Source organism: Hibiscus syriacus, unplaced genomic scaffold (assembly GCF_006381635.1).
Source record: "Hibiscus syriacus cultivar Baekdansim isolate YM2019G1 unplaced genomic scaffold, ASM638163v2 tig00111070_pilon, whole genome shotgun sequence".
NCBI classification, from domain to species: Eukaryota; Viridiplantae; Streptophyta; class Magnoliopsida; order Malvales; family Malvaceae; genus Hibiscus; species Hibiscus syriacus.
This window is the reverse complement of record NW_024062971.1, coordinates 240,508-246,290: the sequence shown is the minus strand read 5'-3', so window position 1 is coordinate 246,290 and position 5,783 is coordinate 240,508.

Sequence of the window (5,783 nt, the reverse complement as noted above, 5' to 3'; positions counted from 1 at the left end):
ATGTTAGGCTTTTTATTTTTGAAAATTTCATATGGAATTTTCTTTAAAATTGGCCTAATCATTACTCAATTTACAACATAACAAGCAGTATTTGTGGCTTCCGTCCAAAAATATTTTGGCAAATTATTTTCACAAAGCATGGTTCTAGCCATTTCTTCTAAAGTTCGATTTTTCCTCTCAATAACTCCATTTTGTTGAGGGGTTCTAGGTGCTGAAAAATTATGGCTAATACCATTAGAATTACAAAACTCAATAAATCCAAGATTTTCAAATTCAGTGCCATGATCACTCCTAACACTAGTTATAGAGTAATATTTTTCATTTTGGATTATTTTTGAAAATGTGATGAAATGTTCTAATGCTTCATCTTTAGTACTTAAAAATAGGACCCAAGTATATCTAGAATAGTCATCTACCAAGACAAATGCGTATTGTTTTCCACCAAAGCTAGTAGTCCTAGTTGGCCCAAAAAGATCTATACGGATCAATTGTAATACTCTACTACTTGATACGCCATTAATGGATTTAAAAGAAACTCGCTTTTGTTTTCCTTTAGAACAAGCATCACAGATTTTATCATTATCAAATTTTAGTTTAGGCAGCCCTCGAACCAATTCTCCTTGAACTAACCGTTGCAAAACACTCATACTAGCATGTCCTAGTCTCCTATGTCATAACCAACTATCATGCTCATCCTTAGCAACTAGGCATAAATTAGTCACATTAATAGAATCTAAATGCACCATGTAAATGTTTCATATTCTATGACCAACAAGCATAATCAAAGTAGATGCAATGTCAATCAATTTTGCAAACATTTAATTTTAAAAAAATAAGACATTGTATCTTTTATCAAATTCATCTAATCGGATTATGCTTTAATCCATTCACATACAAAACATTATGCAAGATTAAGAGCACATGCATAAAGTTTTTGAAAATGTTATGCATTAAAACTTTATAATATATATATATATTTTAAAAAAATGCATAATCATTAAGAAAAATTTAAGGTCAAAATTTTGCAAAACCAAAGTTCTTGAAAAATCGATATCAATTGTTAAAGAGATATCAATTACATTTTAAAAACAATTTTGACAAAAAATTAATATGATGAACTATAGTTTATAAAACATTACCAAAAATCACTATGTTCATCATACAATATTTTTCAACATACATGAGATAAAACATAATCATTTAGAATTATTCAACATTTAAATCCTCATGCACGAATAAACTAAATGAGCAACCAACTAAAATAAAAACATTAAGTTTAGAGGTTACCCATTCTTTTTTTCATGTGTGGCTAGAGCATCTTGAATATCATCATGTTCATCACCATTGCTCCCACACACCTACAAGAGACATTTAAGTAGATTTTGGTATCCAAATTGATGTGGATCCTTGAACATTAGTTTCAATGCCTCTTGTTCCTTTTGGAACCCATACTTTTCTAATTTTAAATTGTTTTCCTTTCTTTAAAGGACAAGTATGTTCCTTATGACCATGATAATGACAATGTGAACATATTGTCATTATTAAACTAGATGAATTATTTAAAATGATCTCTTTTTCTTTTATTAAACATTCAAACTTAACTTTCAAATCGAAATTTTCTTTTTCAATACTTTCAAAATTTATTTTTGAAAGCTCTAAATCCTTCTTCAAGATTTCATTTTGATTTTCAAAATTCATTTTTGTTTCTAGAAGAAGTTTGTTTAATTTGACAATTTCTTTTTCAAAGTTTTCAGATTTTATTTTTGAAAGCTCTAACTTCTTTCTCAACATTTCATTTTGATTTCCAAGCCTGTTTTAGCTTTCAAAATAAGATCATTTTTAACAATAAATTTAGAAATCAATTTATTGTATTTGGAGTTCATGGTCTCAAACTCTGAAAATAATTCATCATAAGCATCTTGTAACTCATTAAAAGATTTTGAATTTAATTTATTTGAGTTAGAAGATACCTTTGGCTCTGTGAGAGCTAATAGAGACATCACCTTTTTTGGTTCTTTTTCTTCCTTGTCTCCATAGATCTCCTCAAGCTTATCCCACATTTCCTTAGCACTTGAACAAGAAGAAACTCCTTTATATACACTAGGATCAATTGCACAACATAACATGTGCATAGCCTTTGTGTTTTGTTGAGCTTTCTTTCGTTCTTAGTTCTTTGCCTTCTTCGTAGAGAAGAATATCTTTTCTCGATCATCATCCAAGCTTCCATATCAAATGCTTGGATAAATATCATCATGAACTTCTTCCAACGACGATAATTTGTTCCATTGAAGTGTGGAGGCACATCAATTGGTCTGGATTCTTCCATGGAGAATGAACCGGAAGTGGACGCCATCTTTATCGATTTAACTCTTCCTGGATCTACTCAAGAGGCGGGTAAACCTTCAAATGAGTCAAGCTCTGATGCTAATTGTTGAGTTAATCGATCGATGGAAATTGCCAAGAGGGGGGTGAATTGGCAATAAAATTTTTGGTGGAAGCTTTTGCAGAAAATTGAAAATATTTGCATAGCGATTTAGAGTGGTTCGACTTTCTCAACCAAAGTCTACGTCCACTACCTTAGCTATCCACACTAAGGATTTTCCAACAAATTCACTAATTTGTTCTTTCTTTTAAGGAAAAAGAGTAACCTTACAACTCCCTCAAGAATTATACCCCAAATTCTTGAGCACACTCTTTTTCAAAGAGAAATACACAAATTTGCAAACTTACAAGGAAAACCTCACAAGGTAGATTATTTGCACAATTCTAGAACAAAGAAATAACGCTCAATGATAAATACAATAAAGCACAAATGGTGTTCGTGAAAGCACAATGAATATTGAATGAAAAATAGGCTTGAAGTGCTCAAACAATAAGTTTGATGCTTTCTCTTTGATTCTCTCTCAACTCTTGATGATTGTTGTTTCTTGTTCTTGATCAATGGATTCTAAGCTTGTTTATATACACCTTCAAATGATTCTGAACGTTGGGGATGATTAGTGGAGTCAATAGAGTCGTTTTAGTGTGAAAACAATTAATAAAACAGCTTGGAGCGTGGGAGGAATCAGTACCCCTCATGGGGAATCGGTTCCCTAAGTGTAAAATCCAAATATTCGACCGTTGAACAGTGGGGGAATCGATACCCCCTGGGGGGAATCGGTTCCCTCCGAGCACACTGTTATTTCTCGGAGCAAAACCATTCAGGGGGAATTGGTACCCCTTGGGGGGAATCGGTTCCCTCTGGACAAACTGTAATTTTTGGCTTTGAAACGGTTCGAAATACTTTGTAAAATTATTTTGAAATTATTTGAAGATTAAAACTTAATTTTACACTTGAGTAAGGATTAAAAATGACTTTTGAAAGATTTGGAGTAATATTTTGATATTCGAATAATTATATCGAATATACTTAGAAAATCTTTTGAAAAATCTTAAAATTCATTTATATTAATTTGTTATATCGAAATATCAAATTGTATTCAACAAACATAAACTCCCCCTAACTAATAGCAAATAATGCAATAAAAATTATTATTATAAGCATTTTTCATTTATTCTTTAAAAATGCTAAAATTATTTTAAACACTAAGTGAAGATAGGTCAGTTAAACCTAATTCTCTCCTAAGTGTCCAAAATCTTTCTTTGTCTAAAGGTTTTTTAAAAATATCCGCTAATTGGTGCAAAGTATCAACGAATTCTAGAACTACATCTTCCTTAGCGACATGGTCTCTAATAAAGTGATGTCTAATTTCAATATGCTTAGTTCTAGAGTGTTGGATGGGATTTTTAGTGAGACAAATAACACTAGTATTGTCACACTTAATAGGAATGGTACCTACTTCAATTCCATAGTCAAAAAGTTGTTGTTTCATCCATAAAATTTGTGTACAACAACTACCAGCTGAAATGTATTCCGCTTCAGTGGTAGATAATGCTACACAATTTTGTTTCTTTGAAAACCAAGAAATCAACATATTTCCAAGGAATTGGCAAGTACCGGAGGTGCTTTTCCTATCAAATTTGCAATCTCCATAATCCGCATCATAGAAGGCATGCAAGCTAAAGGTAGAGTCTCTAGGATACCAAAGTCCTAAACTAGGAGTGTCCTTAAGGTATCTAAAGATTCTCTTAACAGCTAGTAAATGTGATTCCTTAGGGCATGATTGAAATCTAGCACATAAGCAAATACTAAACATAATGTCCGATCTACTTGTAGTTAGATAAAGCAAAAAACCAACCATTGACCTATATAATTTAATATCCACACATTTACCTCCTTCATCTATGTCAAGATTTATCGATGAGCTCATTGGAGTGTTATGTGGTTTCCCATTTTCCAGTCCAAACTTCTTGAGCATATCTTTGACGTACTTAGCTTGATTGATGAAGATGCCATCTTTTCGTTGCTTGATTTGGAGTCCCAAGAAAAATGAGAGCTCCCCCATCATACTCATCTCGAATTCACTTTGTATTAGCTTAGAAAATTCTTGGCAAAGAACGTCATTAGTAGAACCAAATATTATATCATCAACATAAATTTGAACTACTAATAAATCTTTACCTTTATGCTTTAAAAACAATGTAGTGTCAACCTTCCCTTTTGAAAAACCCTTTTCAATTAAAAAGTTTGACAATCTTTTATACCAAGCTCTAGGAGCTTGTTTTAAACCATAAAGCGCTTTTGTCAATTTAAGAACATGATTTGGAAATTTTAAATCTTCAAAACCAGGAGGTTGTTCCACATACACTTATTCCTTTATAAAACCATTTAAAAATGCACTTTTAACATCCATTTGATATAATTTAAATTCATGAAAACATGCAAATGCTATTAACATTCTAATTGCTTCCATCCTAGCTACGGGAGCGTATGTTTCATCATAGTCTATGCCTTCTTCTTGAGTATACCGTTGAGCAACAAGTCTAGCCTTGTTTCTCACTATATTACCACTTTCATCAAGCTTATTCCTAAATACCCATCTAGTACCTACAATGATTTATTACTAGGCCTTTCAACTAATGTCCATACTTTACTTCTCTCAAATTGATTTAACTCTTCTTGCATAGCCATAATCCAATGTTCATCATTTAATGCTTCTTTGATATTCTTAGGCTCTATGCATGAGATAAATGCAACATAATTACAAATATTTCTAAGAGAAATCAAGTTTTACCCCTTTGGATGGATCACCATAATCTCACCATCCTTGACATAGTTGTACTCTTTTGGGTAAGATACTTCCCTTTCTTCAATGGTTGGATTCTCGAGAGGATCTTGAGTTTCCTCATCTTTCGTTTCTTTCTTTGATGATGGTTCTCCAACTTCATGTTCAACATCATTTATATTTATAATACCTACATCATCATTCAAACAAGAATCCTTCATCGGAAGGGGATTATCATCGGAAACAACATGTATAGACTATTATACAACTAAAGTTCTTTTATTAAATACTCGATAAGCTTTAGAATTTAAGGAATAACCCAGAAAAATTCCTTCATCACTTTTAGCATCAAATTTGCCAAGATTATCTTTACCGTTGTTTAAAACAAAACATTTACATCCAAAAGGATGAAAATAGCTAATCTTAGGCTTTTTATTTTTGAAAATTTCATATGGAGTTTTCTTTAAGATTGGCCTAATCATTGCTCGATTTATAACGTAACAAGCGGTATTTGTGGCTTCCACCTAAAAATATTTTGGCAAATTGTTTTCACAAAGCATGGTTCTAGCCATTTCTTCTAATGTTCGATTTTTCCTCTCAACAACTACATTTTGTTGA